This window comes from Heterodontus francisci, unplaced genomic scaffold (genome assembly GCF_036365525.1).
Source record: "Heterodontus francisci isolate sHetFra1 unplaced genomic scaffold, sHetFra1.hap1 HAP1_SCAFFOLD_726, whole genome shotgun sequence".
Classification (NCBI taxonomy): Eukaryota; Metazoa; Chordata; class Chondrichthyes; order Heterodontiformes; family Heterodontidae; genus Heterodontus; species Heterodontus francisci.
In genome coordinates, this window is record NW_027140691.1 from 86,862 (window position 1) to 97,058 (window position 10,197).

Here is a 10,197-nt window from a genome sequence, read left to right on the forward strand (position 1 = left end):
GGGAATAGAGGGATACGGACCCCGAAAGTGCAGAAGGTGTTAGTTTAGGCAGGCATCAAGATCGGCGCAGGCTTGGAGGGCCGAATGGCCTGTTCCTGTGCTGTACCGTTCTTTGTTCTTTGTTTGCAGGGGGGTACTTAAAAAAGTAATTAGGAGAGCCAGGGGGGGGGTCATGAAAAAACATTGGTGGGCAAGATAAAGGAAAATCCCAAGGCATTTTATAAGTATATTAAGGGCAAGAGGATAACCAGAGAAAGAGTAGGGCCCATTAGGGACTAAAGTGACAATCTGTGTGTGGAGCCGGAGGACATAGGTGAGGTTTTAAATGATTACTTTTCATCTGTGTTCACTATGGAGAAGGACTTACCTGAAGACAGGAGCGGCGGTGGCTGGCGGACCTGGGCGGAAGCTGATCCGGAGTGGGATTTGTAAAAGAGAGCACGGGGCTCGAGGCCCTCACTTACCTGAAGACAGGAGTGACTGGCGGACCTGGGCGGAAGCTGATCCGGAGCAGGAGCTGTAATAGAGAGCACGGGGCTCGAGGCCCTCACTTACCTGAAGACAGGAGCGGTGGTGGCTGGCGGACCTGGGCGGAAGCTGATCCGGAGTGGGAGCTGTAAAAGAGAGCACGGGGCTCGAGGCCCTCACTTACCTGAAGACAGAAGCGACGGTGGCTGGCGGACCTGCTCTCTCTCTCGGCGCGCGCTGAGACGAGAAAAACAACTTACAGCGACATCACGGGAAATCGGCAAGGTGATTGGTTAGGTGAGTAGCAGCTGTTAGTGTATTTAAATAGCTTAAAAAAATAAGGGGAATGTTTCTTTGTTGAAAAAAAACCTCTTGTGATAAGGTGAGTACGACAAAAGTGTTTTTTTTAATTCAGTGTCACTTATTAAGGACTTTAGATTGTAGTGGGTAGAACAAGGCCCCTAGTGTAAATATTATTTTTTAATTAAGGGAGTAACTAATTAATCTTAAGGTAAGTCATGACAGGAGAGCTCAGCCCCGTGATATGCTCCTGCTGCACTATGTGGGAAATCAGGGAAGCTTCCAGTGTCCCTAGTGACCATGTGTGCAGGAGGTGTATCCATCTGCAGCTACTGACTATCCGCATTACGGAGCTGGAGCTACGGGTGGATTCACTGTGGAGTATCCGCGATGCTGAGGTAGTCGTGGATAGCATGTTTAGTGAGGTGGTCACACCACAGGTAATGGCTGCGCAGGCAGAAAAGGGATGGGTGACCACCAGACGGAGTAGTAGGCGCAGGCAGGTAGTGCAGGAGTCCCCTGTGGCCATCCTCCTCTCTAACAAATATACTACTTTGGATACTGTTGGGAGGATGACCTCCCAGGGGAAAGCAGCAACAGCCAGGTCCGTGGCACCACGGAGGGCTCTGCTGCACAGCAGGGGAGGAAAAGCTATAGTGATAGGGGATTCTATCGTAAGGGGTGCAGATAGACGTTTCTGTGTCCACAAACGAGGCTCCAGGATGGTATGTTGCCTCCCTGGTGCCAGGGTGAAGGATGTCTCGGAGTGGCTGCAGGACATTCTGAAAGGGGAGGGTGAGCAGCCAGAGGTCGTGGTACATATTGGTACCAACAACATAGGTAGAAAGAGGGATGAGGTCCTGCAACGAGAATTTAGGGAGCGAGGTAGCAGATTAAAAAGCAGGACCTCAAAGGTTGTAATCTCTAGATTACTCCTGGTGCCACGTACTAGCGAGTGTAGGAATAGGAGGATAGAGCAGATGAATGCGTGGCTGAGGAGATGGTGCAGGAGGGAGGGCTATCGGTTCCTGGATCACTGGGTCTGTTTCTGACAAAGGTGGGACCTGTACAAGTTGGACGGGTTGCACCTGAACCGGAACAGGACCAACATCCTTGCTGGGAGGTTTGCTAGTGCTGTTGGCGGGGGCTTAAACTAATTTGGCAGGGGGATGGGGTACAGAGTGGAGGTACAGTAGTGGGTGAGGCACAGCCAAATATAGAAGAGAAACTGAGTCAGTCTGGAAGGCAGAGCAAATATAGACCTGTAAAGGCACAAGTGAAAAATGCAAGGCTGGATTACATTTACTTTAATGCAAGGAATCTTACTAATAAGGCAGATGAATTGAGGGCATTGATTAGCACATGGGATTATGATATTATTGCTATCACAGAGACATGGTTGAGGGAGGGGCAGGACTGGCAGCTCAATATTCCAGGGTATAGAATCTTCAGGCATGATAGGGTCGGGGGTAAAAGAGGAGGTGGTATTGCACAGTTGATCAAGGATTCAATTACTGCAGGAAGGAGGGATGATATCTTAGAAGGTTCCTCAAATGAGGCCATACGGGTAGAACTTAAGAACAAAAGGGGGAAAATCACTTGGCTGGGCATGTGCTACAGGCCTCCAAACAGTCAGGGATAGTCTTAGTGCAAAAGGCTTAAAGGGGGAGGAATTCTTAAAATGCAAAGAGGTAGAAGTGTCAGTGGGGGAGCATTTCGGGGATAGTGACCATAACTCTGTAAGATTTAAGGTAGTTATGGAAAAGGACAAAGACAGGCCAGAAATAAAGGTACTGAATTGGGGGAAGGCTGATTTCAATGTGATAAAACAGGATCTGGCCAAAGTGGACTGGGAGCTGCTACTTGTAGGAAAGTCTACATCAGGCCAGTGGGAGTCATTCAAAAAGGAAATAGTGAGAGTTCAGAGCCAACATGTACCCGTTAAGGTGAAGGGTAGGACCAACAAGTCCAGGGAACCCTGGATGTCAAGGGATATAGAGGATTGGATCAGGAAAAAAAAGGAGGCTTATGGCAGATTCAGAGTGCTGAAAACAGCAGAGGCATTAGAGGAGTATAGAAAGTGCAGAGGGGTGCTTAAAAATGTAATTAGGAGAGCGAAGAAGGTACATGAAAAACACTGGCGGGCAAGATAAAGGAAAATCCCAAGGTGTTTTCTAAGTATTTTAAGGGTCAGAGGATAACCAGGGAAAGAGTAGGGTATACAGCCCCCCATTTTACTTTCATTTTTAGTTATTTTTTCTATCCTTTTTTTTACATTCTTTTTTACATTTTTTACAATCCTTTTTTTTGCATTTATTTCATTTCATCTTAGTTTGTTCAGTTTGCTTACCCACTGTTTTTTTTCAGGTTTGCACTTGCTGCTGTTCAATATTCAGTGTATTAACACCTAATCTGTACTAATGCTTTCTCTTTCAACACACCATTAACATATTGTTTGCCTTTGCTCCGTGACCTTTTGGTCAGCTATGTGGCCTGGTCCAATCTGCACCTTCTCCTTTGTTATCTCTTGCCCCACCCCCACCTCACTTGCTTATAATCTGTGACTTTTCTAATATTTGTCAGTTCCGAAGAAGGGTCACTGACCTGAAACGTTAACTCTGCTTCTCTTTTCACAGATGCTGCCAGCCCTGCTGAGTGATTCCAGCATTTCTTGTTTTTATTTCAGATTTCTAGCATCCGCACAATTTTGCTTTTATTAAAGAGTAGGGCCCATTAGGGACCAAAGTGGCAATCTGTGTGCGGAGCCGGAGGACATAGGTGAGGTTTTAAATGATTACTTTTCATCTGTGTTCACTATGGAGGATGATGTAGGTGTAGAGATCAGGGAGGGGGATTGTGATGTACTTGAACATATTAACATTGAAAGGGAGGAGGTATCAGCTGTTTTAGCTGACTTAAAAGTGGATAAATCCCCAGGCCCAGATGAGATGGATGCCAGGCTGTTATGTGACGCAAGAGAGGAGATAGCAGGGGCTCTGATACAAATTTTCAAATCCTCTCTGGCCACTGGAGAGGTACCAGAGGACTGGAGGACAGCGAATGTGGTACCATTATTCAAGAAGGGTAGCAGGGATAAACCAGGTAATTACAGGCCGCTGAGTCTAACAGCAGTGGTAGGGAAATTATTGGAAAAAATTCTGAGGGACAGGATTAATCTCCACTTGGAGAGGCAGGGATTAATCAGGGATAGTCAGCATGGCTTTGTCAGGGGGAGATCGTGTCTAACTAACTTAATTGAATTTTTCAAGGAGGTGACTGGATGTGTCGATGAGGGTAAAGCAGTTGATGTAGTCTACATGGACTTCAGTAAGGCTTTTGATAAGGTCCTGCATGGGAGATTGGTTAAGAAGGTAAGAGCCCATGGGATCCAGGGCAATTTGGCAAATTGGATCCAAAACTGGCTTAGTGGCAGGAGGCAGAGGGTGATGTTCGAGGGTTGTTTTTGCGAGTGGAAGCCTGTGACCAGTGGTGTACCACAGGGATCGATGCTGGAACCCTTGTTGATTGTAGTGTACATTAATGATTTAGACATGAATATAGGAGGTATGATCAGTAAGTTCACAGATGACACGAAAATTGGTGGTGCCGTAAATAGTGAGGAGGAAAGCCTTAGATTACAGGATGATATAGATGGGCTGGTAAGATGGGCAGAGCAGTGGCAAATGGAGTTTAATCCTGAGAAGTGTGAGGTGATGCATTTTGGGAGGACTAACAAGGCAAGGGAATATACAATGGATGGTAGGACCCTAGGAAGTAGAGGGTCAGAGGGACCTTGGTGTACTTGTCCATAGATCACTGAAGGCAGCAGCACAGGTAGATAAGGTGGTTAGGAAGGCATATGGGAGACTTGCCTTTATTAGCCGAGGCATAGAACATAAGAGCAGGGAGGTTATGATGGAGCTGTATAAAACGCTAGTTAGACCACAGCTGGAGTACTGTGTACTGTGTACAGTTCTGGGCACCACACTATAGGAAGGATTTTTGCTTGTGGTGGGAACTGTGATAGATTAGATTAGAGGTACAGCACTGAAACAGGCCCTTCGGCCCACCGAGTCTGTGCCGAACATCAACCACCCATTTTATACTAATCCTACACTAATCCCATATTCCCAACAAACATCCCCACCTGTCCCTATATTTCCCTACCACCTACCTATACCAGTGACAATTTATAATGGCCAATTTACCTATCAACCTGCAAGTCTTTTGGCTTGTGGGAGGAAACCGGAACACCCGGAGAAAACCCACGCAGACACAGGGAGAACTTGCAAACTCCACACAGGCAGTACCCGGAATCGAACACGGGTCCCTGGAGCTGTGAGGCTGCGGTGCTAACCACTGCGCCACTGTGCCGCCCTGGCACAGTGTGATTGCACTGGAGAGGGTGCAGAGGAGATTCACCAGGATGTTGCCTGGGCTGGAGCATTTCAGCTATGAAGAGAGACAGAAAAGGCTTGGGTTGTTTTCCTTAGAGCAGAGAAGGATGAGGGGGAACATGATTGAGGTGTACAAAATTATGAGGGGCATTGATAGGTTAGATAGGAAGAAACTTTTTCCCTTAGTGGAAGGGTCAATAACCAGGGGGCATAGATTTAAGGTAAGGAGCAGGAGGTTTAGAGAGGAATTGAGGAAAAAAATTTTCACCCAGAGGATGGTTGGAATCTGGAATGCACTGCCTGAAGGGGTGGCAGAGGCAGGAACCCTCACAACATTTAAGAAGTATTTAGATGAGCACTTGAAACGCCATAGCATACAAGGCTACGGGCCAAGTGCTGGAAAATGGGACTGGAATAGATAGGTGCTTGATGGCCGGCACAGACACGATGGGCCGAAGGGCCTGTTTCTGTGCTGTATAACTCTATGACGATGTAGGTGTAGAGATCAGGGAGGGGGATTGTGATATACTTGAAAAAATTAGCATTGAAAGGGAGGACGTATTAGCTGTTTTAGCGGGCTTAAAAGTGGATAAATCCCCAGGCCCAGATGAGATGTATCCCAGGCTGTTATGTGAGGCAAGGGAGGAGATTGCAGGGGCTCTGATACAAACTTTCAAATCCTCTCTGGACACAGGAGAGGTGCCAGAGGATTGGAGGACAGTGAATGTGGTACATTAATTAAAGAAGGGTAACAATTGGAAAAAATTCTGAGGAACAGGATTAATCCCCACTTGGAGAGGTAGGAATTAATCAAGTAATAAAAGCAAAATACTGTGGATGCTGGAGATCTGAAATAAAAACAAGAAATGCTGGAAATACTCAGCAGGTCTGGCAGCATCTGTGGAGAGAGAAGCAGAGTTAACGTTTCAGGTCAGTGACCCTTCTTCAGAACTGGCAGATATTAGAAATGTGAAAGATTTTAAGTAAGTAAAGCGGGGGTGGGGCAAGAGATAACAAAGGAGAAGGTGTAGATAGGACAAGGTCACAGAATATCTGACCAGAAGGTCATGGAGCAAAGGTAAACAATATGTTAATGGTGTGTTTAAAGACAAAGCATTAGTACAGATAGAGTGTTAACAGACTAAAAATTGAACAGCCACAAGTACAAACATGAAAAAACAGTGGGTAAGCAAACTGAACAAACTAAGATGAAATAAAATAAACACCAAAAAAAATTTAATAAAGGAAAAAGAAAAAAATAACTGAAAATAAAAGTAAAATCGGGGCCCGTCATGCTCTGAAATTATTGAACTCAATGTTCAGTCCGGCAGGCTGTAGTGTGCCTAATCGGTAAATGAGATGCTGTTCCTCGAGCTTGCGTTGATGTTCACTGGAACACTGCAGCAATCCCAGGACAGAGATGTGAGCATGAGAGCAGGGGGGAGTGTTGAAATGGCAAGCAACCGGAGCTCGGGGTCCTGTTTGTGGACTGAGCGGAGATGGTCCGCAAAGCGGTCACCCAGTCTGCGTTTGGTCTCCCCAATGTAGAGGAGACCACATTGTGAGCAGCGAATACAGTATGCTACATTGAAAGAAGTACAAGTAAATCACTGCTTCACCTGAAAGGAGTGTTTGGGGCCTGGGATAGTGAGGAGAGAGGAGGTAAATGGGCAGGTATTACACCTCCTGTGATTGCAGGGGAAGGTGCCATGGGAAGGGGACGGGGTGGTGGGGGTAATGGAGGAGTTGACCAGCGTATCACGGAGGGAACAATCCCTTCGGAATGCTGACAAAGGAAGGGAAGATGCATTTGGTAGTGGCATCACGCTGGAGGTAGCAGAAATGGCGGAGGATGATCTTTTGGATGTGGAGGCTGATGGGGTGAAAAGTGAGGACAAGGGGAACCCTGTCGCGGTTCTGGGAGGGAGGGGAAGAGGTGAGGGTAGAGGTGTGGGACATGGGCCGGACACGGTTGAGGGCCCTGTCAACCACAGTGGCGGGGGAATCCTCGGTTGAGGAAAAAGGAAGACATATCAGAAGCACCGTCATGGAAGGTAGCATCATCAGAGCAGATGCGTCGGAGATGGAGAAACTGGGAGAATGGAATGGAGTCCTTACAGGAGGTAGGATGTGAAGAAGTGTAGTCGAGGTCGCTGTGGGAGTCGGTGGGCTTATAATGGATATTAGTAGACAACCTATCCCCAGAGATGGAGACAGAGAAGTCGAGGAAGGGAAGGGAAGTGTCAGAGATGGACCATGTAAAGGTGAGAGAAGGGTGGAAATTGGAAGTTAGGTTGTCAAAGTTTTCCAGTTCAGGGCGGGAGCAGGAAACGGCACCGATACAGTCATTAATGTACCGGAGAAAGAGTTGGGGGAGGGGGCCTGAGTAGGACTGGAACGAGGAATGTTCGACATATCCCACAAAAAGACAGGCATAACTAGGACCCATGCGGGTACCCATAGCAACACCTTTTACTTGAAGGAAGAGAGTGGAGTTGAAGGAGAAGTTGTTCAATGTGAGAACAAGTTCAGCCAGGCAGAGGAGGGTGGTGGTGGATGGAGACTGGTTGGGCCTCTGTTCCAGGAAGAAGCGGAGAGTCCTCAAACTGTCCTGGTGGGGGATGGAGGTGTAGAGAGAATTAATCAAGGATAGTCAGCATGGCTTTGTCAGGGGGAGGTCATTTCTAACAAATTTGATTGAATTTTTCGAGAAGGTGACTAGATGTGCAGATGAGGGTAAAGCAGTTGATGTAGTCTACATGGACTTCAGTAAGGCTTTTGATAAGGTCCTGCATGGGAGATTGGTTAAGAAGGTAAGAGCCCATGGGATCCAGGGCAATTTGGCAAATTGGATCCAAAATTGGCTTAGTGGCAAGAGGCAGAGGGTGATGGTCAAGGGTTGTTTTTGCGAGTGGAAGCCTGTGACCAGTGGTGTACCGCAGGGATCGGTGCTGGGACCCTTACTGTTTGTAGTGTACATTAATGATTTAGATGTGAACATAGGAGGTATGATCAGTAAGTTCACAGATGACACAAAAATTGGTGGTGTCATAAGTAGTGAGGAGGAGAGCCTTAGATTGCAGGGAGATACAGATGGGCTGGTAAGATGGGCAGAGCAGTGGCAAATGGAATTTAATCCTGAGAAGTGTGAGGTGATGCATTTTGGGAGGACTAACAAGGCAAGGGAATATATAATGGAGCGAAACGGATAAATAGGGTGGTCTCTAGGACTTTAAACTAGTGACTCGGGGGGAAGGGAAAGGGAAAACGACAGGGTGTATGATGATAAATAAAGAGGTAAGCAGCAGGCTAACGTGTGCAGGAGGGTTTAAGTTCAAGGCAGACTATGAAAGAAGCAGAAAGGAAGGTTAACTCAGGATTTATTATTAGAGATGTTGGGAATCATGAGGGTAAGAAAGCTAGCAGAAAGGCACTTTACCTGAATGTTCGTAGCTTTCGTAACAAGGTTGATGAGTTAACGGCACAAATCATCGCGAATGAATATGATTTGGTCGCCATTACAGAGACATGGTTACAGGTTGGTCACGACTGGGAGTTAAATATCCAGGGGTACCAGACTATTCGGAAGGACAGACAGGAAGGTAAGGGAGGTGGTGTAGCTCTGATACTCAAGGACGACATCAGGGCGGTGCTGAGAGATGTTATAGGTTCTATGGAGAATGAGGTTGAATCCATTTGGGTGGAAATTAGAAACTCTAAGAAGAAAAAGTCATTGATAGGCGTAGTCTATAGGCCACCAAATAATAACATCACATTGGGACGGGCAATAAACAAAGAAATAACTAATGCCTGTAAAAATGGTACGGCAATTATCATGGGGGATTTTAATCTACATGTAGATTGGTCGAACCAGCTCAGTCAGGATAGCCTTGAGGAGGAGTTCGTTGAGTGTATCCGTGATAGTTTTCTTGAACAGTATGTAATGGAACCGACGAGGGAGCAAGCTATCCTAGATCTAGTCCTGTGTAATGAGACAGGAATAATTAATGACCTCATAGTTAGGGATCCTCTTGGAAGGAGTGATCACAGTATGGTTGAATTTAGAATACAGATGGAGAGTGTGAAGATAAAATCCAATACCAGGGTCCTGCGCTTGAACAAGGGGGACTACAATAGAATGAGGGAGGACTTGGCTAAAGTGGACTGGAAACAAAGATTTTACGGTGGGACAGTTGACAAGCAGTGGAGGACTTTCAAAGCAATTTTTCAAAGTGCTCAGCAAAAGTATATTCCAGTGAAAAGGAAGGACTGGAAGAAAAGGGGTAATCTGCCATGGGTGTCTAAGGAAATAAGGGAGGCTATCAAATTGAAAGAGAAGGCATACAAAGTGACCAAAAGCAGCATGAAACTAGAAGATTGGGAAAACTTTAAAGGTCAACAGAAAGCTACAAAAAGAGCTATAAAGAAAAGTAAGATAGGAGGGCGGCACAGTGGCGCAGTGGTTAGCACCGCAGCCTCACAGCTCCAAGGACCCGGGTTTGATTCCGGGGACTGCCTGTGCGGAGTTTGCAAGTTCTCCCTGTGTCTGCGTGGGTTTCCTCCGGGTGCTCCGGTTTCCTCCCACATGCCAAAGGGCTGGCACGGACTTGATGGGCCGAATGGCCTCCTTCTCTGCCATAAATGACTCTCTGAGGGTCGGTAACTGGAGGACACAGGTTTAAGGCGTTCGGCAAAAGAAGTAGAGGTGGGAGTTGAGGGAAAACATTTTTGGGAAAGGGTGGCAGATTCAAAAGTAACTTCCGAAACGGAATTGGATAAATATTTACAGGGAAGGGATTGCAGGGAATTGGGGAAAGAGTGGGACTGAGTTGGAAAGGGCGCGCGTGGATGGGCTGAATGGCCTCCTGTTTCCCCTGGTGGAGCCAATCATCAGACGCAGCCCACACCCCCACTTCTAGCCAATCGACGAGAGGCTCAGGTGAATTCCACCAATCAACGGCCTTGAAGAAAAAAAACAGCGCCAAAACGAAAAGCCAATGACAAAAGGGCCTAGTAGCAAGGTAAACCAATA